This window comes from Manacus candei, unplaced genomic scaffold (genome assembly GCF_025592945.1).
Source record: "Manacus candei isolate 608988 ecotype Guabito, Panama unplaced genomic scaffold, ASM2559294v1 h1tg000017l, whole genome shotgun sequence".
Taxonomy (NCBI): domain Eukaryota; kingdom Metazoa; phylum Chordata; class Aves; order Passeriformes; family Pipridae; genus Manacus; species Manacus candei.
This window is the reverse complement of record NW_026138065.1, coordinates 23,229,659-23,256,957: the sequence shown is the minus strand read 5'-3', so window position 1 is coordinate 23,256,957 and position 27,299 is coordinate 23,229,659.

Below are 27,299 nucleotides of genomic sequence, written 5' to 3'. Positions count from 1 at the left end.
AAAACCTCTTTTTTTTTTTTTGTACTGAATAACTTAAGAGTCGTAGTGCAAACTGTGGGCTGCATTATGCAGCACTGGTGGCAAACATTTTGAATGAGCAAACATTCGATCTCTAAATCGATGGACACTGCATCACTGCATAGAGCAATCCTCTCTACCTCTTTCCCCTCCCATACACAATCCCTCCCCAAAAAATTAACAGCTTTCCTTGTAAACTGATATGCAGTATCAATGAGCTATGCATGGTTAGAGCAGCAATGGACTTGCCTGCTCTGCTGGTGGTACTGCCAGACATGGAGAAGAGGTGGACATGCACAAGAAGGCAGCAGGCAGAATGTCTTTGCTTGTGGTATCTGCAGGAGCTTCTTTTCACCTGTACCCTGCCTACATTCATGACTGCTCCTAACAGTGGTGCACACAACGTTGCTCACGTAGTTGTTGGATAGTATTTGCTTCTGGGCCTATAACAAGCTGATAGGGAGGGTGGAGCACATGTGCTAAAAGGAAATGGCTGCTGACACACACATACATGCTCATGTGAAGTGTCCCCCTGTCGATACAGAATTATTATACACACCTTCCATGCCATTTTCATCATAAACATCTCTTTGTAAATGAGTCCAGGGACATTTTTCCTTTCCCTGTTTCAAATGAAATGACAATATATAAGAATATACAGAATCTTCTGCTACAATCATGAATTGTATTACCTAATATTGCTAGACATAAGGTGAATAACAGACTGGGTTTCTAAAGCCACCCAAAGTGGATTCTGGCTACACCCTTGGGTTTACAGAAGCAGCTTGGCACCTACCAAGCAGAAATCACAGGCATGCAGAAGGGAGCTGGTCTTAATGCTGCAAATGTGTTTATACTGGAACTCAAAATAAATAAGGAATAATGTGTCTTGTGTGTGCTGAGCAAGCCTATGACACCAACAAATTGAGCTGTTTTGGAAAATGCTGCCTGGGGAAACTTTAGCACTAAGCTTTAAAAGGAGTGGAGCCAGAAGCGGAAAAAAAAAAGCAAATCCAACAACAACAAATAACCCAGAACATATTTCAAATCTGAACATATGCTATAAGAAAACCTTAAATTAAACAGCTCAGCTTTGGGCAACACACAAATCTTCACCACTTCGTAGCTCATTAAAATGGTCAGGGTTCCCAAGAAATATAAAAAATCATCAAGAACTTAACAAACACACATCTTATTCAACAAGAGTTGACAAGTTTTCTGCATTTTATGGAGGTTGAGCACGAGCTATTTAGGGAGGTAAAATAACCTGGACCTATAATGGTAGTCAGAAAGATTGTCTGAAACAAACACTCACAACTGATTGCCTTATGAATTCCTAGTCATGATTGCAAATTTAAGAAAGCATTGGTGGATTCTAGTTTCTGTAAATCAATGAATTTTGATGCTAAGGAAAGCAGGGTATTGATTGGGAAAGTCAAACTGAGCAAAATAAAGGCTGATTCTGCACAAGGGTCCTTTGCCCTCTTCTAGCAATGCCTCCATATTGCAATTCTATAGTCCCAGAAAGGCACAGTGAGCACAAATAGCAATAAAACCAAAACATGTTCTTTTTTTTTTTTTCCCTAACAAATATACAATAGATGTTATGAAGGAACTCTTAAAATCTTTTTTACTAATGGTCAGAGAAAGATGTGTTTGTTTGATGCTATGAATTATAAGCATATGTGTATAACAAATATCAAAGAGGTAGAAAAAGTTTGATAAGCCCAAGGAATATCTGGATGTTTTGTTGAAGTCTCCACACTTCCTAAACCTACAAAATTGATATGGTTTCTTGTCCTTTTCTTTGTATTTCTACTAATGCTAGAATGCATAAGTTAAAAACACTGTACTGTATTACCCTGAACAGTGCTTTTCCCCTGAAGCAGGTCTCTTGAGACCCCCATTTGAACTTGTGCTGCTCTCCTGGTGCATCTTTTACGGCCACTCATAATTATAGCCCTCAAATCTGTGAGGAAGGAGCATCTGGTAAATCCCAGTGGTCAATAACATTAGAAAGGTCATTGGGAACCACACTTTTCCCACATAGTCTTTTCACTGAGCTATAAAAACCTGCTATGCACCGTGAGACCCCTGTATTGTATCATGGTACAGGGTTAGAGACTGAGCATTTCTCCTGCACTCCCTCAAGTTCTAACTGAGATTGTGCAGCTGGGTAGTGAGCCCTTTGCAGGTTTAGCCTGAATGCCTAAGTTAGCTGTAATTTACAATCATGCCTGGGATCAGGTAGTAGTGACTGAGACAGCTAACATACGGTGGCATTTTCCTAATCTACAGGAAACATGTTTCTATAGCAGCCCAAATCAAGGTCTGTCACACCTTGAAAAGTGAGAGTTTGATTTGTAATTCCTGTCACTGTTGGCACATAAATTAATTAACATCTTGTAATATACAGAATCGAGGGGTTTGCATGTGATTCTGTGGCCCAAACCTCTATTATAGTAAAAATATCATTATTTTAATAAATATTACATTCCCTAGGTACTTATATATAGATTTATTATATGTTAATATAGAATATGTTTTTTATTTATACTGTGGGTTTATACCCTGATGTTTATTACATCATTGTTCTATACAAAACACCCTTAGTAGCACACTCATTATGATTTTCCTCTCTGTTGAATTTTTATGGATGAAGAATTCACCGAAGTTCCCGTTCTCGTGACAGAGGCAAATTCACGCCAATGAAGTTTCTAAATGTACATGCAGATGTTCACACTTGTGCTGAAAAAGACAATATATCACCTCATGAACAGGTTTTATACGGCTGGTAGAGAGAAAAATTCCCTGGAATCTTTAGTCACAGCTCGGTTTTGTTATACCCACATCAATATTCTGTGTCTGTAAGTATATTCCAAATGCATGATAGATTATCAGATACTTTTTAGCATGAACATTTTTGGAATCCAAGCTGTATTTCTTTTATGCTACCTTCTGCATACATACTCATGCCATGTCGCCTTCCTCTTCATTCTTTTTGTTTCTTTCCAGTGTTTAGCTCAGGATTTCTTCTTGGCTCTGACATTCAAGGTTTTTCAGCTCCCCATTTTTATCTCCTGTATCTGCCTTACCATTTTCTCTCATTGCTTTATGGTTTTGTCTCTACAGCTGAAGTTCATTTTGTCTGGATCTTGACCTTAGTATGGTTTAGCAACCTTTAAAATGAACTATTTAATGTGCAAGATTCTTTACTGTGCATACTTTTGACACACAATGGGTACAGGGTCAGGGAAAAAGTCTTGACAGAGTGTTTGTAGAGCTTCGATACTACTGAATATTTAACCACAGTTTCTAATTACAATTTTGGATTATATACCTTCCTGTTCTCCTTTAAAGTGCCACACACATGATTTCTCTTAAAGATGAAAGACAGATAGTCCTGCAATAAAGAGAACATTGGGGATGGCTGTTAATTGCTTATTCTGCTTTAGATTTCTGAGTGACTTAGACTTCTGTGTCTGAAAAGAAGATAGTGGAGTCTCCTTCTCTGGAGATACTCAAAACCTGCCTGGATGTGATTCTGTGCAACTTGCTCTAGGTGAACCTGCTTTAGCAAAGGGGTTGGACTAGATGATCTACAGAAGTCCCTTCCAACCCCAAACATTCTGTCATTCTGTGTTCCTTCTTATTTGTTATTTTCCTACCTCTGTAATTATGATGTACTTTGTGAGTGTAAGGTAAACATATGCAAGCATGCCAAGGCAGTGGAAGGATTAAAAAAAGGTTTATTTCAGATGCAAGGACCACTTTTTCACGATGCGGAGCATCAGGCCTCCAGGGTTAAACAGACAAGTTCCAGCCCCTTCAGAGGCCCTTTATCCTCTCTGTTTCTCCCCTGCCTTCCCAAGGCCTCTGTGCATGTCTGTTAGGACTATCTCTCTCCTCTCAGAGAGAGAGGCTGAGAACTTCTCTTGCCATGTGGGGTGGGGAAAGAATGGAAACTACCTTTGAGAAAGAGTTATCACTTAGGCAGAAAGCCTTCATAGAGAAAACCGAGTTCCTAACTTTCCATTACAAATTCTTCTGAAATTGTATCTATCCCTACAGTGAGTTTCATAAAAGCAAATATACATACTCTAGAATATGTTACCTTCTTTGTCAGACATTGACTCCAGAATTTCTGGAAATTCCATACCTATTTAAAAAATTTTACTGTTTTTCTCCAGACTAACAGATGTTTCAATCCCCTGAACCAAGTACAAGAAGGCAGAAGTAAAACAAAAAAAACAACTAAAAAAATCAGACCAAAGTAAACCCAAACAATTATATTGCCTGTAGTTTTCTCCCACTGTTCCATCGTATTTTCTGGTTTTCAGCAGGCTCTCCCTGGCCCTCCTCAAACTGTCTGCATTTGTGTTCCTGTTGATGGTGTTGGTAGAAAACATTGTTCATTGGTTAGTATCCATGTAGGGCCCCTGGCAGCATGCTTGTTTCTCATTAAGTTAGACATTTCACAATCCCCAACAAAACATAATTTTCTGGAAGAACTTAGTTTAACAAGGAACTACTGTAACAAAACCACAAGGCCTGCCATTTACTCTTAGGCTATATTTTGCTTTTTGCCAGTTTCCTTTCTTTCTCTAAACATCATTAGGATACAATCTCTTTCCTAGAAAATACAACTTTTTCCCCTCTGAGCAGAACACACTTTCACACGACAAAGCAGTTGGCCACTTCAAGTAGTTTTCATGTACTAACAGCAACAGAGTTCTTGACATTCTTTCTAAGCAACAACAATAACTTTTGTAAATCACCTTCTGTTTTTTGTTTTCCAAATTAAAGAGACACCGCAAGTTAAAAAAAAATAAGGTAGAGAACATGAAGATAAGTTGGGTAAGTCCAAAGGTGTAGACTGAAAAGCAGGATTCCCCTTCTTTGCTAGTCCAGGCCTCTTCCCAGCTACTTTGTGTTGTCTTCTCATATCTCATTGATTTAAACTCTTGGCTTCCACAAGTTTCTTACCTCATTATTTCAGAGTATTTCACCTGCTTTGAGCACAGAGCACAGATAAATTAAGGATTCATCTATTCACTGCCAATAATTGGGTCCTGCTCAAGCAGGAGAAAATAGTATACTGGTCAGGAGAAAAACACTATTCATCTTCAGTTTTACAGAGATAATGTCATGGGTAGAAAATTGGAATTTCACTGAACTGTTGTATCATGGACCATGAAAAGCCTTTAGATAAATAACTTAAAAGGAAAATAACAGTTTTGTTCTAATTTGTCCATTCATTTCCAGTGGCCTTGAATATTGTCAGGCTGATAGCTATCATTTGGGATATAATTCCTCTTTATTATCCAGAGCACAATCATTACAGAGACAGGCTTCCCCTGCTTGTCTCACCAAGGCCCTGCCTCTTTTTACGAAGATAATCTGTGTTGATAAAAAACTGCAGTCCTTGCTGTGCCTACAGAGTTGAATTAGGAGTGGATATATGAATCCTAAAGAAAAAGAAAAAGCCACAAAGCTCAAAGGACACCCATGGAAAATATGACTCCATAATTTCCATTCAAATCTAATGAACGGTTAGAAGACAAAGAGAATGACTGAAAATGCATAAGCCACAATTCATACTCTCCAGACTCCTTTGGGCATTATATATTGCCTTGACACTGTACATCTGAAGGCCTTATGGGAGTGCATCAAGTCCTATGTCTCTGTGATCTAGGATGCAAGATTCATTCTCTGCTCCTCATCTACAGAGAAAGGGCGCATGCGTTTTGAGTGCCTTACAAAGTCACCTCCTTGGGAAGGCTGAAACACGGAGTGATGTGGGGTTAGCGCCCAGTGGCAAGCTGGGCAAGGCAGGGCAAGCTCTCACCCGCAGCAAGCAAGAAGAGTTTTAAGTTAGGTCATAGAAACTATAAGTTAAGAGAACACCTAGAGCCAGCTGCCACAGGTCAGAGGAGCACACAGCACCTCGTACCCCAGTTCACCTCCTGCATAGCAGCAGTTTGTGTAGTTGGTACCATAACTAATGGCAGCCACACTGAGTGTCACAGGCAGGACTGGTGTCTTTGCTGACAGCTGGTTGCATAGGGGCAACTCAAAATCCTTCACTAGGCTCTGCAGGTGTGCCTCAGTCTTTTAGCTTCTGCAGGTTTTCATGGCAGGGAAAAGCTCAACCAGACCTTTACATCTCAAGCTGAATGTGTGAAGGCTGATTGGTGTGGAAGAAAACAAGCTACAGGTTTTGTCTAATCAACTACATATGATCTCAAAGACGTGGATGGGCAATAAACAAGCCATTTCCCTCCTCTCCCTCCCATTGTTATTAAAGCTACTTTGCACAGCATAACAGTCTTCAAGTAAGGGCTGTAGGGTCAGGCCTTAAATCTGATCATAAAAACCACCTGGTGCCTGAAATGGTTAATACCTCAATGAACCATGAGAAACAGATGCTTCTTTGAAAAAGGATGTGGGGACTGTGGAGATTTGTAATGCTTAAGTCAATAGGTGATGTAAAAATCTCCAGGATCTTGAGTGCAATCTGCTAAAACTGTAAACTTTCCATTTAGAGCATCTGTATTCTTTGTTTAATACCCAGTTCACAAGCTGACCTTAATTCCAGGTTGAGCTTGGTAATGGGATGGCATTCCAGGCAATGTCGTCACTATACTTCATATATATCCCTGCCTGCCCAGGGATTAACTAAGTACTTGACCTTATACAAATGTTGTCTCACATTTTTTTAAGAGCAACAAGTAGTTTGTGATTTCCCGTATATAAAGACGTAAGTTTTGAAGCTCGATATTTAATATTCAGGGTCACAAATTCATTTTACATTTTTAAAAAGTAGTGGCCTGAACTGCTCAGCACCCACAAAGTCAATGGAATCTCCCACTGTTCAACAGCTGTGAAAATTTAAAAAAAAATTTAATTTAATTTTAAAATTTGAAGAGAAGGGCCTCAGGGAGAACTCGGGGGAAAGATTTGGAAATAATCTTTGGTCAACTAAGACACATTCTTCCACGTGTGAATATGGTTACAATATGTGCTCTGACACCTGGCACACTAAAAGAGATGTTTAAGAGAAACAACCCCAAAAATTAGTTATACCAAAACAACAGAGTGCTTAAAGATGCCCAAAATCAAGGGTGAGTCTTGTCAGTTCTTCTTATGAAGTGACTGCTTCTTACTTCTGTGACTGCTTTGCAGCAGAAGTAGACAAATGTAATTAGCTGTATTCAATAAGTGTGAATCCAGTATAGCATACAGAAAAGTGAGAGGGCTCCTTGCCAGATTCCTGTGTGCTAAATGTTTTCCATTAATGTTAGATTATATGTATCTTCATTATGAAGCCATAAAACCTTCATTAATCAATAACCAGTACCCAAAGCAGCAGATAGAGACTAGATTATGAAAGATTTGGGGAACATACAAATTATATCATATAAATTATACACAAGGAAACAACCTACTGCTTGGTTGTGGATTAAATTTGCAGCAACACTGAATGTCACATAACCACATGAGTGGGATGTAGGCACTCAGGAATGAATCAGGAATCTCTGGTGACTTAATTTCTTCATTAAGATGCTAACATTAACAGAATAATGCAGAAATTTGTGTTTTTACATCTAAAAGCACTAAGAAAACTTATACTAGCCATTAAATGAGGATATTTGGGAACAGAGAGAAAATTTAGAAACATGCTGATGCCCGAAGGAGTAGTTCAGTCTCTGGAGTTCACAACCAGATGAAACACAGGAAATTACAGAGATGTAAACAAGTCTTTCAGCCAGGTTTACCACTACTTTTACTCTTTTCTTTCTATATTTCAGTCAACAGTTTAATCCCATAAAAAATAAGTTGTTTCTTGGGCTTTCTTTGGTAATTGTTTCACTTACAAATAGTGCATTCAATTACTGTTGACTTTATCATTTAAATTAATGGGCAGAAATGGGAACTGAAAGGCTGTGATGTTCTGGATTTGGTGTAACACCAAGCGTCAGTATCACAAGCTGTTGTACTTTGGCAGTTGTTTTATCACCATCTTAATGGATTTGTTTTCCTCTGTCTAGGGTACAAATTGAATTTCATCATGTGTTGGCCAGTGATATAGCAATGGAAAAGGGAATATTTTAGCCTTCAGGCTTTGTTATCTGCTTTTTTGTACAGTCTAAAGAGCCAGAGTTCTTAAAAACAGCACTGCAAATGTTCAGCTAGAAAATGCCCTTTTGTAGCCTTTGCAGATTATAGCCCTTTTCATACAATGTATTCAGTACACTTTCTTCCTGTTTCCCAATCAGTTAAATTTAGAGCTATTGTTTTGATCTATTAATGAGATAGAACACTAGGAAAGTCAATGAGCACTTACAAAACTGGCACCTACCATGTCTCTGAAATTCTCAGCCAAGCTGGTGTCCCATCTGAAAACAGATAAGTTCCTTAATTTTGGAGACTACTGCCTCATAAATGGCCTTTCCTTTTCCTTTTTATTCCACAGTGTATGATGTAAATAATGAAACGATTATATAAAAAATGTGTAGAGTGTGCCCAGAGTAAAGGTTGAAAAGAATACTTTTCCTGAGTTGCCTGAAAAGTCACTTTGATAAATTTCTGCTCTTTCTGCTGTTTTCCACTACGACTGGCTTCTGTGGTTGTCTACTATCCAGCCAGTGAGATATGTAAGGTTATGGACTATAAGTTAAAAAAAAAAAAGACATCAAAAATATCTCCATACTCTTTCAGGCCTTCTTACTTCATGAGACCTTCTATTATTTTGTTATGTTGTATTATATATTAGCTCTTAGGGCCCTCAGCATGCTTGCAAATGCAGAAACATAGACTTCACCAGAAGTAGTCATGACTTTGGAAAGTTTGCTACCTACATAGATAAGAAAAATGCCAGAAGAAATGAATATTCCACGGAAAAAAACGAGACTGGCAGGTAGAGGGTCAGATATGCCACACAGACATTACCTGCTTTCATCTCCCAGCCCCCACAAAAATTTACAATCAGACCAGCAAACAGATCTCAGGCTCTTTTCCCTATTCCAGACTGGAGCTCCTTGAACTTAAAATTTATTTTCTTAAGTTATTTTTACTTACTGATTTTCAGTCTTGGGCACCTCTTCTGCTTTTTCTACTCAGCACTATTAATGCAGTGAGCCTATTAATTACTTGAACCTTCAGCAAGCTGTGACCCCGTCCATTGGCAGATAGACAAGTACAGGTTTAGACACGATGCCTGGCTGAGAAGAATCAGGTTCTAATAAACAACTAATTTTTTTTTCTACTTTTATAGATTCTTAGAGGCTTATTTCAGTTCTCTCTGAATCAGTTAAGACACCTGAACCATTTGAAATGTATGTATTTTGGTCTCCATGTTCTATTTCAGAATGATGTTCCAGTGAGAATTTCGGATGGGATGTTCAGATACTGATCCCTTACTTGTCCTCCTTACAGGCATTCAACGTATTGCAAGTCTTAAGATGGATTATCACACTTGTCTCTCTAATTGTTCTCACCATGAGGAACCCACCAACCAGCCACAGTGTTTTTCAATACAGGGCAATGTTCTGGAATAGAGTATAATGCCTGGTTGTTATTTCTTAGATTACTGGGTCACTTTTTACATGACAAATCAGAGAATACAAGGCCAAGAGAAAACCACTCACTTGGCTTCATATCACTTGGGTTCTTATCACAAATGGTTGCCAAAAAGAGTGAAACACCCCAAGTATCATTTGACAGTATTATTATGACTTCTCTTTTTACCTCTGTAAAGGTAAAATCCAAGCAGCTCAGAATGCCCATGTGATTTTGCTGGCCTGTCTTAAGCACCTTTGACTAAATCATCATCACTATTTAAAACTTGGTCCCTCTATTGCTGAAGCAAGTAACTGTACTCACTAATGCAACATATTGTTTTGTTCTGCTTATCCTCAGTAAAGTTTAGTGAAAGCATCAAACTCATCTCATAGGGCTACTGAACAGTGAGCCACCATAACTAAACAAATGTCAGTTGCTGAAAACCTGGGATTCATTGAAACATACTGCACACAAAGGAAGACCCACTTTTAGCATGAAACATCTGAAGTGGGAAAAAAATCAAAATATATCTAAAAATCTGCTGTAGATTGTGGTATGTGCTTGGGTGTGTAATATATCCCCTTTTGAAGGTGGTCAAAAAAGAATAAAGAAATGCTTCATGTTGGGAAAGATTTTATTTTTCTAGTACAGTAGACATAATTTGAAATAAAAATGATAATTTTGTTTGCTTCCACAATGTTTTTTGCACTTTCCATTTTGCTTTCTGGAACAATAGAATTTTACTGACAAAAATCTCTGTAATAAGAAAATGTCAAGGTCACAAGCATAAATATTTGTTGAAACCCAAAATGTAACTGTGCACATACAGGCTCCAGCAAATAATAGTTGGTTGCTTGTCCATGAACTGAGCAAAAAAATTCTCTGGAGATTTAATCTGTCTGGCAAAAGCTACTCAATACAGCTCATATTTCTAATATTTGTCACTTGTCCAGAAGTTAAAAATATTGAAAATATTCAAAATAGGTTAAAGTACTCAAAAAGTAAAAAACAACTCCAACCTGTTCTGTGGGAAAATAAGATTGCATGAACTAAGATATTAATACTAGAAAATAATGATTTAAAAAAAATTGAATATATAATTCATTTTTTAGTCCAAGTAAGAAATGATTAATGATCAGTGTGTAGAGATTAAGAAAGCAGTAAAAGGGACAAGATGGCTCAGGGAATTGGTAATGTGGTCCTGTGCCTTTTTGGTTTCAATTTCAGCTTTTCAGTTGCTGTTACTAGTGAATCCCTCAAGCTTTAAAAATGGCTTTTATGTTTTAAATCTAAGTTCTCCTGCCAAGTGGCAGATTGCCTGAAAAGTCAATAAAAGTTGGGGTCTGGTTCACCACTGCGTTGATCCAGTATCACGCAAGTGTAGCTCAGTTGACTTCAAGCAGTGTCCTGGAGCACCAGGACCCAGGAGAGTGGTACTCAGCAGCAAATAACACTTGCTTGGAACATGAGTTCTCTTAACTGTAAACTGGGATGCAGCCTTGCCAAATCCTGAGATATTATGATGAATCTCACAACACCTGATGCTTTCCTTATAACTTCATCTCTCCCAACTTTAGGATTAATAGACAATCTCAATTTTCATTTAAAAAGTTAGGTTTCTAGAAAAACCTCACATTGAACTAAAAAATTTGTGGCTCGTGTATCTTTGAGACTGAAAAACAGGGAAGGGGATGATAGATAATTTTTTTTTTTAATATGACTTTTTAACCTATTCACCTCCTCTCTAGGGGTCTACCCCGTTCTCTTTGTGATTGACAGTGTTCAGGGCTGCTAGTGTGCTGGCTTCCTGCTCAGCCCAGTACACAGCTCTGTTGACCAGCAGTCACATCTCATATTTCAGTAGAAAAGATGAGATGAAATTTCTTCTGTAAAAAAGCGTATGAAGTAAAATGGTGCTGATCAAAACCACTGGTCCAAGCACAATGCCTGCAGGGTTTTCCCCTCGAACTCTGCCTAGCAAAATAGGGTGTGGATGAAGAAGGAAAGGTCTACATTTCCCTTGAAAATCCTGTACATTTCCTGTTAACATTAATGAGTGTTTACATGCACTCATAAGACTGAGAGTAGGCACTGTAGTACATATTCATAACATTGAAAAAACAAAATAAAAATAAACCAAAGCATTATTCTTGAGTAGTATTATTCTGAGCTGGAATACATTACACTAGCTTCTGTTTCCCAACCAATTCTGCCTTTCATGAGATTTGTGTTGAATTCCCTGGCCAAGTACCATCCTTGCCTTAATCGGAAGAGACATTTGAAAAAACTGATATGGAAAATCTGCGTTTGACCTTGTGCCCTTGCTTCATGTCAACAATTTCAACCACATCTGCTCTTACACTGTGAAAATGTTGGCATATTTCTCTGAGCTCTGCTGCGACAGCTGCAGGCACTCTCTCTTTGTACAGGATAATTCCACTCCCAAATACTCAGAGAACAGCGAGTGCAGATCTTTCATTGCTCTCTCGCTTAATGCAGAGGCTCTGCAAAAAGAATTCAGAGAAGTTTCCACTGAAAAATCTCTTTGGTTCAGGGTCCTTGGAAAAGAATTTATTCTTTTTGTTGCCACCAAGCGATGGTGAAATGATACCTACATGATCAGTGGAAGGTGGGAAAATGTTTGCAAAAGGAATACAGCAGTATCCATTCATTAAATTTATTATGCCATGCCTAGCAGAAAGGCAATCAAATTATCAAGTACAGACTTTCTATTATATTTAACACCTGTTAGATCAGAATCTGATCATGTAAGGGTAATGCAGTCTACTTGTCTGATTTATTGATAGAAGTATACATAAATCTACTGGATGATAAACTATCAGACCAAAGATTGCAATTTATTTCTGCAGAAGCTGTGACTTCTCCGAAGTCCTGCCGAGATAGCAATGGCACCATATACAATGCAATGTACAGAAGTTTGGATAAAGGAAGAATCTTATTTTAAATTACCTTGAGGTAATTTACAGTGTAATTCCTCTCTAGTTTTTCTTGACATGATGCTAACTGAAAACAACTTTCTTATAGAATGCAGTTTGTTTCATTGACTGTACATATGAAAGTATCCATCACCTGTGTGTCAAAGAAGTAAGGAGCATCCCTTTTGATCTTCTGCTTGACCTTGCACTGATAGCATTGCATTTATTAATTCATTTGTTTAGGGTAAGGGATACTAAATATCATATGTTGGAAGTTTTCACCTTGCTGGATATGTATCTTGGAAGACAAAGAGACAAATTCCACCTCTCTTTCATTTCAAGCACAGAGTTCCACACTAACCTGAGACAGTTGAAATTGGATGGGGAAGAGAAGGAAAAGAACCCATTTATTTCATTACATGGAAATTAGGACTGTCAGAATGTATTCTACATTTCCAGTCAGACATTAAGTCAGACCCGTGACAGTCAATACTGTAAAGAATACATGAATGTTGGAATCATGTACTTCTGAATATTGTCTCCATGAGATTGTTACAATCTAACTTAAATTAAGTAAGGACTTCCATATTCATGACCTATTCTCTTATTGCCTTGGTTTTCTGTGCTGTTTTAAAGCCTTTGTATTTCTTTCTTGCAAAATTCCTTCTTGATTATAAGTCCTCTATATTTATGTTCACAGTAATAATATCAATGTGTCATAGCCTGTTTGATACTCATGATTAAATCTGGTCTACTATAACTTATGATGAACAACTCTTTGATTTTATATTTAAAAAAAATTGAAACACTGTTTTGATCCAGGGTAAGAAGAAGAGGTGCATAGGGTAGAGGGTCAGTTTTGCTTTGTGGTTCTTGTGGTGTTTATGGGCAGTCCCACAGACAAATATGTTTCAGAGAAATTTTAAGATGGAAAAGCAGAATATACAAAGCTCTAAAAGAGATGTTAAGTAGCAGTTGCAACATATTCTTAGCAAAGTGTGAGAGACTTGTGAGCTAGGCTGTGAAATTGCTCTACTTTATATTCTCCCTGGGAGCGGGTCCACAGCATGCTCTTGAATTTGGAACAGGTTTTCTCTATGTATTTTAGAATGCTTACAATCCAAATCCCTTACTTTATGGTCTTTTAATAATTAAATTGATGTTCCTGCATAAAGCAGGAAACTTTAATGCCTATGAAATACGGGGAACTTTTAATATTCATATGAGTGTCTTGCAGATATTAATGCTTTCTGGTTCACTAGCTGTTAATGATCAGGTCCACTAGCTGATCTGAGAAGTTCTGAGTGTTTTACACGTGTGATCAATATAGACACACAGGTCATATCAGATAACATCTCACAAATAACATCTCACAAAATATTTGTGGCAGCAGATATTTAAATTTCTGTTACGGGAAATGGTTCTATAAAAAACCACTTTAGAAATACATCAAATTAAAAATGTTATCAGCAGATTTGATCCATAAAATCCTAGAAAAGTCATGATAATGAAGTAATGAGAACTGAAAATTATTTATTTTTATGAAGGTAAAATACATGCTGGGTTTTTTTAATATGTACCAGATCACGATTGCACTTTATTCTAAAAGGATGGTTTCATGGAAACAATAATATCATAGTGGAAAAATATTTAGATTTTGAGTTATGCACTTTAGCTGAAAGTTGCAATCAGAAATTGGGAAATCCATCAACACCTAGGGTTAGTTAGTAAAGTTCTAGTATTTATTTTTCAGGTTAGGAAACTGCACATAAGTAGATCATGGACTCTTCCAAAATAGTTGTTGGTTCCTACACCACAGAATCACAGAATCACAAAACGGGTAAGGCTGGAAAGGACCACAGTGGGCCATCTGGTCCAACCAGCAGCTTGTTCACAGTGAACACTAGATGCCTGGATTTCAAGTCCAAAAGCTACCTTTCCAGAGTGAACTGTTCATTCATTAGTTACTTCCTTCAAGCATGATGTGATAGTTTCTTTGGCTATAGCTTCTTTCTCACTTGAGTATTTAGGAGAACAGCTAATTCGTCAGCAGACTCTAAGGGAAATTTACAGGCTTTGGCAATATTCACATAGTAAAATAAATAATACTTGTAATACATTTTGCTTATTTAGTGGTTACACTTATGGACATTGACAGACTTTAGAAACGTTAATTACCTTAGTCTCACAACTCTCTTGCTAAGTGGGTGATTATTATCATCCTTCTTCTTCAAAAGAGGAAACTAAGGGAGTGTGAGATTAAGTGAATTCATCTCATTTCCACAGGAAATCTGTGATAAAGCCCAGACCAGAACCCAGGTCTCCAGACTCACAGCCACATGGTCTCAGTCTGCCAAATTGTCTCCTACTGCTGTTTTCATGGCCATGCTGAAGTTTTGGGAACAAGGCCTGAGACTTCTACATCAAAAAGGAAGCAGAGACAGTGGCCAAATAGTCACACATTTAACTGGACTGACATGATTTCTGTGTAAATGGGTGTAGTAATAATTAAGGAGTTCATTTGCCTTATGCTTAAACATAATTTACTTTGGGTGTGATAGTGGCCACATGAATTTGGCAATACTCAGTGAGGTAGGCAAGTCCAAAATACTATTAGGATGTGCCTTACTATTTGAAACAACTGAAGGGTGCTAAGGCTTAGATTTGTCCTCAGGCATCAGCTTCTGAAGGAGGTCCAGTTTACAGACAGCTTCTCTTTGACCACCCAGAAGTCATATCCGTATGTACTCAGCCCTTCTTTCTGCTTATTTAGATGTATCTCACATGAAGTAGAAGAAAAATCCTACTTCACACTCCACATTTTGACAGCTTTTCTCAGACTCATCAATACAGAATAACAGGGTATTAAATAGTGACTTTATACAGCACTTAATTTTCACTAAAAGCTTGGCTCTGCGTTCTTCCTTCTGCTTTCAAGGAGTCAGTGACTTTGCCTCCTCTGTAGAAAGTCTAAAATGAAGCCACAAGAAACACTTGTGTTGTTCTTATGCCAGGAAATCTTGTATGAGAACACAGCTGCAGCAAGGCTGATTCCCATTCAACACTGGTTCACAAAGCAAAGGGGTTACCAGTCATCCCCTTTGCCACATATGATGGCACAGGAATCTGAGTGCCAGGGGTTGAGGCATTGAAAGGAGAAGTGTGTCATTCCCAAGCCACAATCAATGCATATGTGTGTTCTGCTGAGAGACAGAGGAACAGAATATGGCCATGTCACACCAGGACTCTCCTGCTGACCTTGTTTGTTGGTTTGGAGTGAAGATCAAACAGAAGGACAAAGCAGCTCAGAGAGCCAGAAGTATCCAAGATATATCTTTATATGAGCTACAGATCATTTCTGGTACTGCTACTCTGATAAGTGGGTACAAGCCTGTCCATACTCAGAGTTGATCATAACACCATCCTAATTTAGCAAAGAGAAGGAATTTGAATCAGCAAGGAAGAGGTCAGTAATACTCCAGGGGGAGAGGAGGGGAAGAAAGAAAATGACAAAGAAACAACCAAACCAAACCCCAAAAAAACCCCTAGCAACTAATTTTCAGCATTGTATTGATAAGGCATGTGAACTTACCTTGACGATCATCATCATCATAATTGATCTTGATGATGTTTCTTGATGGCACCAGCTGTTTCCTTCTTCCTTATCCAAAGCCAAAATTTACTATATACCAGTTTCTGGCCATGCACTTCTTTTTTTCCTAGCAGGCACTGTGAGGATTCTTGTCACTGCATCAGCCTCCTTTGCAGTGCTGTTTATTAGTTCATTTAGGTGGAACTTCTTTTTCTGTCTATGGCCCTCCTTGTCATTTGTAGTTGCTGTTTTCTATTTTTTCTCTTCCTAAAAAATGGTAATGCACTGGTTTTGTTATTTTCAGTTGCCCAACACTAGTGATATAATGATTAAATCTGTTGCTGACATCACCTTAAAAGAGAGATCACAGTATCAAGAGGAAGAAACAGGGGGCACAGCATAAGCTATGAACTAGAAACCAAGACTATGGAGCACCAAACTGAAGGTAAAAATGGTTGAAAACTGTCTGTTTATTTCTATATGTATGTAATCTATTACTTACAGAGTGGATGTATCATAAATCATATCTTTTTGTCACAAGCAGAAATTTTATTTGATGGGAGCAGAAAGTTATGAAAATGAGAATTTCTTTAAATTCATGAATATTTGTATCCAAATCATGGACTACATCAGAAACATAATCTTTCTGCATTGTCCCGCTGGTTTGTTTGTGAGTTTAAGACATTAACAAGCGTTAATGCAGTTAGATGTGGTCATTTAAAATATTTTTGCTTTACATATATATGTGCAGGCAGGAGTTTGCAAAAACAGCCCAGAAGACTCAGAAGTCAGAAGGGAAACAAAAAAATTCACACATGAATTTTTAAAATAATAAAAAAAACCCAACCTTTTTGTTTGTTTTAAGCCAATCTTCTCATATTTTTGTTCGAGGTTTTGACCAATTGTGTATTCCAGCTCTGAAAGCATAAATAATTTATGTAAGGCATTTGCTTCCTCCTTGCATGGGAGGAAATATCAGAAAGAAGATGACTGATTTAAAAGTCTTCCACCCAGGCTGTTGGCTTGGACAGCACAGCAAACAGTGGCTATGTATTCTGTGGTTGTGAAAAAGCTATTACTTTTTTTATATTTCCTACCTTTGAAGTAGAAGGTATCTCTACCCATGTGCAGTGTCACGAATCTCAGCATGGGCCCTTACGAGACCAATACAAATATTGGTACTTCTGTGTCTCTTACCATCACAGCTGACTGTCAGGCTGTGACAATCTGAATTCAGATTCAGGCTGAATCCCTCTCTGCATCAGCAGCAGTTGAATCACACAGCAATCGCACTGATCATGTGTCAATAACACACTAATAATGCACCAATCACCATCCTATTCCTGTGCCAATCAGCCACGTATTCATATGCCAATCATGTGCCCATCACACGGCAATCACATGCCAATCATGTGACAATCACCCTCATCAAGCTCCAGTCACGTGTCCATCATGTGCCAATCACATGCCAGTCATGTGCCCATTACGTGGCAATCATGGCCCAATCATGAGCCCGATCACATGCCAATCACATGCCCATCTTGCACCTATCACACACCAATCAAGCAAAAATCACATGTCCATCATGCTGCAATCACGTGACAATCATGTCCCCATCACATGCCAATCACACGCTAATCATGCAGCAATCACGCTTCCATCACATGGCAGTCATGCACCAATCACGTGGCAATCACATCTCAATCACGTACCCATCGTGCACCCACCAAATACCAACCACATGCCAATCACGTGCCAATCACCTGCTCATCATGCGGCAATCACAAGCTGCAGAACTTTGTTTCCATATGCTACTGAAAAGAAATTAAAAAATCTGTGATTGTCCCTAATTGTCTCCCAGAAAGACGCAAGCAGTCACAGTGCACTCTTCCAGGCCTGAGTCAAAGAGATGTACAACTCCTTTTACAAGTCTGTTCTTATGTAAAGGTCTTTTGAAGAGTCAAGCAAGGCAGCAGTGCTCCTTGTCTCTCCCTCCTTGCCACTGCAGTAGCAGGGCCTTTCTGTAAAGCTTGTTTTTAAAGCTGAAAGGTGAACTCAGATTATCTCCAGAACTGGCATACACTGATGTACACGCCTTTTTGGTCTGCTGTCAACTGTGCTTGTATGCAATGTTGTCCAGAAAATCACATTTTCACACAGAAATAAGATGCACACTACATCTCTCCACTTTTATAAACTCTGGGGCTTATGTATATTATGGGTAGGTTGTGAAAATTAGTTCTGGGAGTGATTTGCAAAAGAAAACTTTTATGATTTACAGTATAATATCTTTGTCTCTTTTGACTGTTCAGCAAGTGACTTTATCACAATGCAGTCTGCTTCGATCTATTTGTTCCTAGGACCACATAAAAGCAGTGAGTCTGGGGTATGCCTGCTTCCCAACCAACTTCAGAAAGGATGTGCTGGACACTATCAGAACTTTCTGTATATTTCTTACCTCCTTCTTTTACTGAACGAACTGTAAGAATACCAAGAGTGAAAAATAAAACCAAACAGTTATTCCTGACCTCACAGCTGCTGGCACTGCTTGTTTGAGTTGTTTCCAGCCAAAATAATTCCCTACTCTGAGCACAACTGTGAAAATTACATGAATTCAGTATGTACAGCCATTGTTATCTAAAACAGTCCTATTAAAATGTAATGAGGTCTTTACTTCTAATTAATATTATTTTTATTAATGACTGCATATTGGCCACTGTTGAGATCAAAGCCCCAGCAGTATAAATATATAATCCAGTTACACTTTAGTACTAAAGAGCTTACAGCTTCAACAGACAAAAACATTATTCTTTTGCAGACAGGGAAAAGAAGCTGAGAAAGATTAAGTGACTCTCTTGAATCCATGAAGAAAGACTACAGAGGAACTATGAACCAAATCCAGTTCACTTGAGGCCCTACCCTGTATAATAAACTTAAGAAAAATCTTCCACCACTGATTCTTCAGTTGCCATTCATTACAACAGCAAGTAGGCTATGAAAAATACTGTGGTGAATTAGATAAATTTAATAAGTGATTGCAGTCTACAATTACAGTTGTAGTCAGTGCGTAATTCTCTGCTGTCACCTTTATCTTTATAAAGTATTTTTTCTTTGCACTTTAGGGTTATTGGATGCCTCTATTAAAAGTAAAATTCGGCAGTGTTTGGGACTGACTATGATGCAGTGCAGAGCTTGGTGATTTCAGTGAGGCTGCTATCTCTCCCCATCTATTCCCAGCAGGACAATTCTTCCTGTGATTATACCATCAGAAGTTTGGAGTACACTGGAAGGGAATCAGTGAAGAGCAGTGGCGGTTCAGACCACCATTATGGATTCTCTTCTCCTGTCAGGAATAAATTATCACTGTGCTCCCTAGACGAGCAAACTGATTGCCTTGGGATGCACAAGATGCACTTCTGTAGCAGTTGCATCTCATAAAAACAGTCACAAGAGAGACTACCCCTGAGTTCTGTCATACAAACTTCATTCTCTTCTTTCAGTCCCAACCCCATTCAGACACTGAGTACAGAGGCATTTATTAATACCAGACATTGCAGGTTTCCTATCATTTTATAAAGATGACATTCATGCTGACTGTTAGTTTAAGCTTTAAAAGAGGAGAACAATAGGATTATTTTTCCAAAGAAAATATAACTACTTAATTGTGATTATAGTTTCCATGCCTGAATCAGTGAAAGGTCACAGTCTCCTCAATGCTTGAAGAGGATACTAAGACATGGAAGAAAATCTGGACTGATATATATTTGCTTAGAACAATATAGGATTGTTGGTAGACCCTCCGTGAGCACAGCTAGCAGACACTGTGCAGATGTTCTGTGGGCTTGTTTGGAATGGGCATGAACAGCCACTAAATAATTTTAAACAGTTGTAGCTAAAACATCTGCACAAAGCTTGCCAGGATTCCCAACTGTAAAGAAGCCCCTTTCCAAGAGCACTCTGTCCTGGACTTACTGCCTTGGCTGTGATGGGCAGGGAGTTGGCAGAAACTGCTGCTGAGACAGAGCTTGTAAAGAAGTTGTACATCGCTTTGACTTAGGTCTAGAAGAGTGCATTGTGACTGATTGCCTCTTTCTGGAAGACAATTAGGGAGAATCACAAATTTTTTAATTTCTTTTTAATAGTAGCTTGAGGAAGGAAAAGAAAAAAACAGATTACCTAAGAATAAAGATGGATAAATAAATGGAAGTTTCAGGGTAAAGAAATAAAAAAATTAAGGCCAGCGGGGGGAAAAAAATATTTGAGCAGACAGAAGCATACAGGTTTGTATTTGGATTTGAAATATAAGAAGATACAAGAGAAATTTGACACCTTTACCCTCAATGTGCTGGGTTTCACTCCTTAGCCTTTTGGGCTTGGAGATTTTTTACTTTAGTTAAGTGTTGGGGTGATTCAGATGTTGTTCTCTTTTTTCTGTGAGTGGAAGGTCCTTGAAATCTGTGGCAGACATTCTGTTTCTGTTTAATCAGTCTGAGACCCACCTTTGTTTTTGTGCCTTTTGGATCCTGAGCACATTCCATTTCCTACAGCTTTTGTTAAAGCACTGATTTTGAATGTGTTTCATACAAAATTTCCAAATCAGACTATTGCTAGCCATGACCACAAGCACCGGACTTCTCCAGGAGTAAGAGAGCCATGAGGGAAAGAACAAAAGTTATGCTTGTGGGACTAATTTTGCCTACACTGAAACTGTCCAGATGTCAGCATAAAAAATGAAGGCAATGAAAACCAGTACCCCTCTCATATACATTTGCCACAATGATATAAGTATCATCCATTTTACAACACGGTAAAAAAAGTCTCTCATTGCATGGAAATGTGTTGCATAACTACTGTACTCTACTGTTTGGAAAATGCTGGGACGAGCCAACACCAACACTTCCTATCATTCTCATATTTGGTTAATCAAATTACTTTTTACCAGACATTAGCCAGAACACTAGATAATTGTTTTCTATTTTAAATAATAGCTTGCTGAATTCAAAGGCCCTTGTTTGACTCTGCAGAGCCTGGCATTAAGCTGGAGTAAAACAGTATCCAATTATGCCCATTACCCCTAGGCAAGTACTTTTCTTAGAAAAATCACCTGTCGACGGCACAACATTCTGCCAGAGCAATTTTTATTCCCTTTCTCTTCCAGAGGCATTTTATTTGCTGATCTATCAGTTGAAAAGTCCCTGTCAAAGAGGAGGAAACAATAATGTTTTAGTGAAGCAACACACTTGTACAGAGGTAAAAGGTTTATAATAGTCCAACACAATACATTCTAACCATTACTCTGGCTCAGACATGCAGACTGTGAAGCAGCCAGCTCTGATCCAGGAGGTCTAGGAAGATCATGGGAGCTAGAAAAGCAAATTTCAAATTTATGTGCAGAAGACTGGCTTTACCTTTCTTAGTAAACTTTTTACTCTGCTATGGGTAAGAAGATGAAAACCCCCAGACAACAAACAAACCCCAAACCCAAACAAACGAAGAAAACCTCAAGAAATATAGCTGGTGAAAAGTTTCTCTCTGCGAATAAGGACACTATCTATAGGCTCTCACATATAAAGGCATAGTGCCACCCAGCAGATGTTAGGACAAAATAAAAAGGTTGATTGTAGAGAATCCCTATCAAGATCTCCATACCTTTCTCTCTCATAGTTTTTAGATTGCTCTGAAGTATCCGTCTTATCTACGAGTTCATCTAAGTGGGCTCCACAAAGAAGTCATTCTTTGGTTTTAAAAAAGATAATAAATGCTATAGAAAGCACAGAACAAGTGTTACTATGGAGGTTGCTTTTGTAAATTCTGATGTTATTTTAGCATTTTTAATACAATTTTTATAGCAGCTCATGACCAGAGGATGGTAACATTTTGAGAGGAAGATGCATGCCAAGAGGAAATAAATGAATATGAGAATACATTTAAGAGAAAATTTAAAATTGACTAAATCTGCTGCCTGCATTGCATTCTGCTCAACAAAAATGAGAGAAATTCTGGAGGTCAGAGCATTAAACTGTTTTAATCTAATTCAGTAGCGTGTATTAAAGAGGCATTTTCAGTAAAAGGTTATTGAAACCAAATCCTGAGGAAAAGGAGCCAGCTGTTCCAGAGGACATATGATCAAGTTTTAAGATGATTAATTTTTCACAGTGGTAGCCCTTAAAAACTTTCCCATCACATTTGATAACTAATGTGTACTTGCTACAGACGACTGCTTTGGCCCATGTTTATTGAGCAGAGGTCCTTTCAGTCTGAACAGGTAGTGTTGAGCAACCAGATCTATTTTTCTTAGCCAAAATGGCAGCTACTTAACAGTCAAAAAGATTTGTTTTTACACTTTCTTTGCCAATTCAATGGTACACAGAGGAATAAGGAAATTGGAGGCCAGGGGAAGCCTTGACTTCTACCACAGGCTTTGCCACTCATTTCTTGTGTGACAGTGATTAATATTTTAGCTTTACCATTTGTTAATTAGAAATAGCAGGAGATAGAGTTTTATTAAAGTGCCTATTAAGAAAGGACAAGCAAGCAAGTCCTTAAAGTTCTTCATACAAGTAGAACTCTGAGTTTACATATATGCTTGGTGCACCACGCACATAAAACGATATACCACTGCTGAGTAGTACTGTCATAAGCAAAAAGACTGAGCTATGGACACTCACATAGCTCTACTTTGGCACTAGGTTGGTAGATCTATCCAGCCATACTGGAGGGCACGGCAGTCCCTCTCTCCAGGAGAATCAGCAGACCTGACATAGGACTTGAGCATGAGGTGAGTTTCATATACCTAGAAGCATGAGCCTCAAAACGACCGTCACATTCATTGGGAAACCATGAACCAACCCACTAGTAAACATCAAAAATGAAGAATAGTTTAAATTTCACTTCAGTTCAAGGGGGTTTTTTCACACAATTTTGTTACTTGAGCATTTCTCCTGAGAGTTCAAAGTCCTGAGAAGTCTTGTAAAAGATATGCATCTGAATTCTTTCAAAACTGATGGAAGAAAGAAAGATTGTTCCTTCTTTCAAAGCGTGCCCAGAGGAGTATATGGTGATAGTCTGTCTCCGTTGTTGCTCAGCATTTAGCATAACCATCAAGGGTCTTTCAAACCTGATGAAATTTAAGTACCTATTTCACTTTCTGCTGGAATATATATTACCACATGGTCTCTGGGGTTCTTCAGGCAAAGGACTTTCCCACCTTTATTTGAAACTTTTTCTGCTTTCCTGAGAACTGGACAATCTCCACTATGTCAAAAAAAAGTAGTGGGAATAACAATCATTAGGATGATTAAGAGACAGAGCCTTTACTCCTTACTCCAATTAGTACATCTCAATTGATGAAGCAATAAGCATTTCCTCATCTTTCTTTCACACCTGTGACCCATTTGACCAGACTCACTCTCTCCAAAGTCCCTCTTCCACCCTCACCAAATACCACTCTCCGATGGTGGAGATGCTCTCTACAACACCATAGGTGGGACTTAAAATCTTGGTTGGAGAAGGAAGTGGACCCTTTCATAATGCAGGTGGATGCTGGTCTGACCTCAAAAGCAGCATCACAGAGGAGTTCCATCTTAAGTCTTTTTCCATTGGGACTCAACCTGTTGGTTAGTACCCCAATAGCACCCCACAATCTGCAGGGATACTGGTGAAGGTTAACCCAACTCAGAATGGGACAGGTGCTAAATTATCAGTACTAACATGGCAAAGCAACTTGTTACAATAAGCAGCAGAACTTCAAGCACGTAGAAAGCTTTAACATTGAAAGCTTAGTTGCCTGAACAAGTGTAAACACCCCACACTGAGGTGGCAGCTGAATAAGGGTCCTGAAGGTCAGAATTTTTGATGGGGGAATTAAAGTAGCATGTGAGCATTCAAGTCGCATCCAAATCCTTTCACGGATTTAGCCCACAAGTCCTATTAGGCAAGAAGCCACCTTAGACACACCTCAGGAATCGCACTCTGTTGTTTATCACTTCCCACAGGCACCACTTTAAACTTACACATGTGTGTATGAAAGGAATACCTGGAGAAATTTAAAACATCTTAATTAAACTTAAGATGTGTGGTTCAGATAAGATTGGCATGTTGCCACTGCATTCCAAGATTCTCAAATAGCATAATCTAATTAATTTTGTTTAAGAACACAGAGGTCATAAACATACAGTAATTTGAAACACTTAGTACCCTGCCAGCTGGCACTGTCTCCTTTCTACTTTTTTTGCACTGTAATTTCACTTCCATTTGTGCTGAGCCTGAAATCTCCTTCCTTTAGTAGTAGGCTGTATTATGTTACACAGCATTCAGCTGAGGTATTTTTTAATGAACTAATTACATGTTAGTTAATAATAGAACATTTCTTTAGTAGTCAACTGCTGAATATAATTCTGAGAGAACTACTGTAGACTGGGATCCTCCAGGAATGTTTAGGAATAGGTTTCAAAAGAAAGCATTATGTTTATTCGTTAATATGCTATAAATAAATAAAAAATACCTCCCCTGAAAAGCCTAATATTTTATCTTTTCACTGCTGGGTTGTGCACTAGGAACTGATGTTTTGCCATTTTTGTTTAGTGGATGATTTTTAGAAGTCATTCAAAAAATAATGGAGAGTGTTTATGGAGACCTGCCATCAGAAAAACATATTCAGATTTCCTTCTGTTTGCCATCTGCTCACATCCAGCCTGTTTCTGCTGCAATGCCATAGACACAGGCTATGTGCTCATTTCCTAGGCAATCTCTGAGCTCCTGGAACAGATAGCTTCTGTGAGGTTCAGACCCTCTTTATAGCTCCCCTGGACAAAGTAACATGATGTCATGTAACATGATGTTGTGCAAATCTTTCAAAATGTTTCTCGTTGCTCTGCCCACCAGGGAACCATCTGGCTGGAGTGTGTAGCCAAATACCCAGAGAGCTCAGCACATTTCTAGTTACTGAGGTGAAATGGAGATAAATTTCACAACTTTACATCTGAACTTTGTCATTCAGAAATAATTCTATAAGGGCACATGTCCTTAAATGTTTTCTTGTGACCATTGTTTAGTTTTGAGACAGTAGGAGTCAGTGAGCTACAAATAAATTTTGATGACCTATGGATATTATTACTTCAGAAGTATATACGTTTGAGAATGCCATAGGTCAGATTCTTCTTGGCTGATATGAAGGAATAGCAGGAGATAGAGTTGTATGCATGATGAAGCAATATTTAAGCAACACAGATTTATATCAAGGAAGGGTCTGGTTTGGCATACAGAGACACCACACATGTCACGCTCGGTCTTTACTATTCTCACAGCACATGCATAACTATCACTAATGTTAATGAAAGGCGGGCATTGAGGGGTTGTGTTCTTACATGTACATGAGCGTGTAAAGATCTCCATCAAAGATTTTTCTCTGCTGGAAGACAGGGATACAGTTACAAAGCTATTCTCTGTCTGGTACTGCCAGCAGCGCTGTAAATCCCCCACGCTCCATATCTAATGTACTCAGATGCAGGGGAGGCAAACAGTCATGCCAAGGAAAAGCAAGAAGAGCACAGGCAGCTGAAAGGCAGCTCTCAGAGACAAAAAGCAGACAGAATCCCTTTCAAACCCAGCACTGGGCTCCTGAGAACCACTCAGCCTTAACCCTTAGCCAACTAGAAACTGAAGGAGAATTATGGAACTACCAAAGTTTATTGTCAGTGAAATGCTGTCTGATGTGGAAGCAGGGGAGGTTTTGGAGTGTTATACATACATACATACCGCATTTCCTACCTCACAGAACTGTTAGGGAGAAGAACTTTGAACTGCAGAATCCCTGGGGGTGGACAGGAGATCTTCAGTTTCCAGCCCAACGTCCTGCTTGGACCAGATGCAGTGAGAGCAGGCTGCCCAGAGTCTTGCCGATCCAGTTTTGCGTATCTGCAAGGATGGAGATGCTACCACTGCTCTGGGGAGCCTGTTCCAGTGCTTGACTATGATTTCACCTTTTTCTGATATTCAGCCAGAATTTCTTGTGTGGTAACTTGAGTCCATTGTCTCACATCCTTAGTGAATGAAATTAGGATTCGACCGTAGCTTCACTAATCCTATTGAATTTACTTGAAGAGTTCTAAGTAGTTTTATTGTAAATGGTAGTGGAGATAGAACTGCAGGGTACAGATGACCAATAAATATATGTAAACCCTTCCACTTTGGATTTAGGTGGATCTGATACTTATTAAAAAGCACTGTCATATAAGTGGTTTAAATATAACAATTGGTGGCATGAGACCAATCCCTTTTGTATCATATATGTTTCTGACATTGCTTAGATCTCAGTCCAGTTCTCAGTGAACTGATCTTCACGTTAAAGCCCACCATCATAGTTGGTGGTCACATATTCCTTGACAACTTTCCAGATTCTTGAAAGTATTTATGCACATTCTGTTGTCTTGCAAGGCCTAAGTGATTTAGACAAGTAAGAGCCATTTTCAGAGTTGCCTGACTTAAGACTCCTTGAAAGCCAAGATTTAAGTGAAAAAGATTCTGGAATTTACCCCTCATCCTTAGAAGGAGACAAGAAGGAAAGAAAGGGGGGGAAGTTGCAGAAATTTACGTGACTTTTATAGGTGTCATGCATTTTAAGAGAACTTCACTTGCAGAAACTGTGACACTCAAATCTAATAACTACATTTCTTAAAATAAACTCATACAAGGAAATATTATTGGCTACAGATCAATTTACATCAAAATTTTTCATACTAAATAAATATAATTTTTCATATTAAAAAAAAAAAAAAGACAAAACACCCCACAGATTCTCCTTCCTGAACAAGACTGAAAAGAAGAAAAGAACTCACTAGATTTTTTTTTTTTTTAGTCCTCTTAAGAAAAATGTTCCTTGAATTGGGTCTTGATGAAAGGTACTCTACAGGAATAGAACTGAGGATGACCGCAGAGAAGTGGTTCACATAGTTATGCATATGAGATCAAACCGCTGTCTTGCATCTGGTGAGTTTATACTGACAGTTTATTTCCAACACACTCATCAATACAATGTCTGAGAGCTTAATCCTTCTCCCACTAAGTCAGTACCAAGACTCCCACTTGCTTCTACTGTGTAGCTTTGAAGCCTGCATATTCAGTGCCTCCAAAATGAACTACTACTTACCCAGGAGAAAAGCCAGGCAGAAAGTATTCAAATATAAACATTT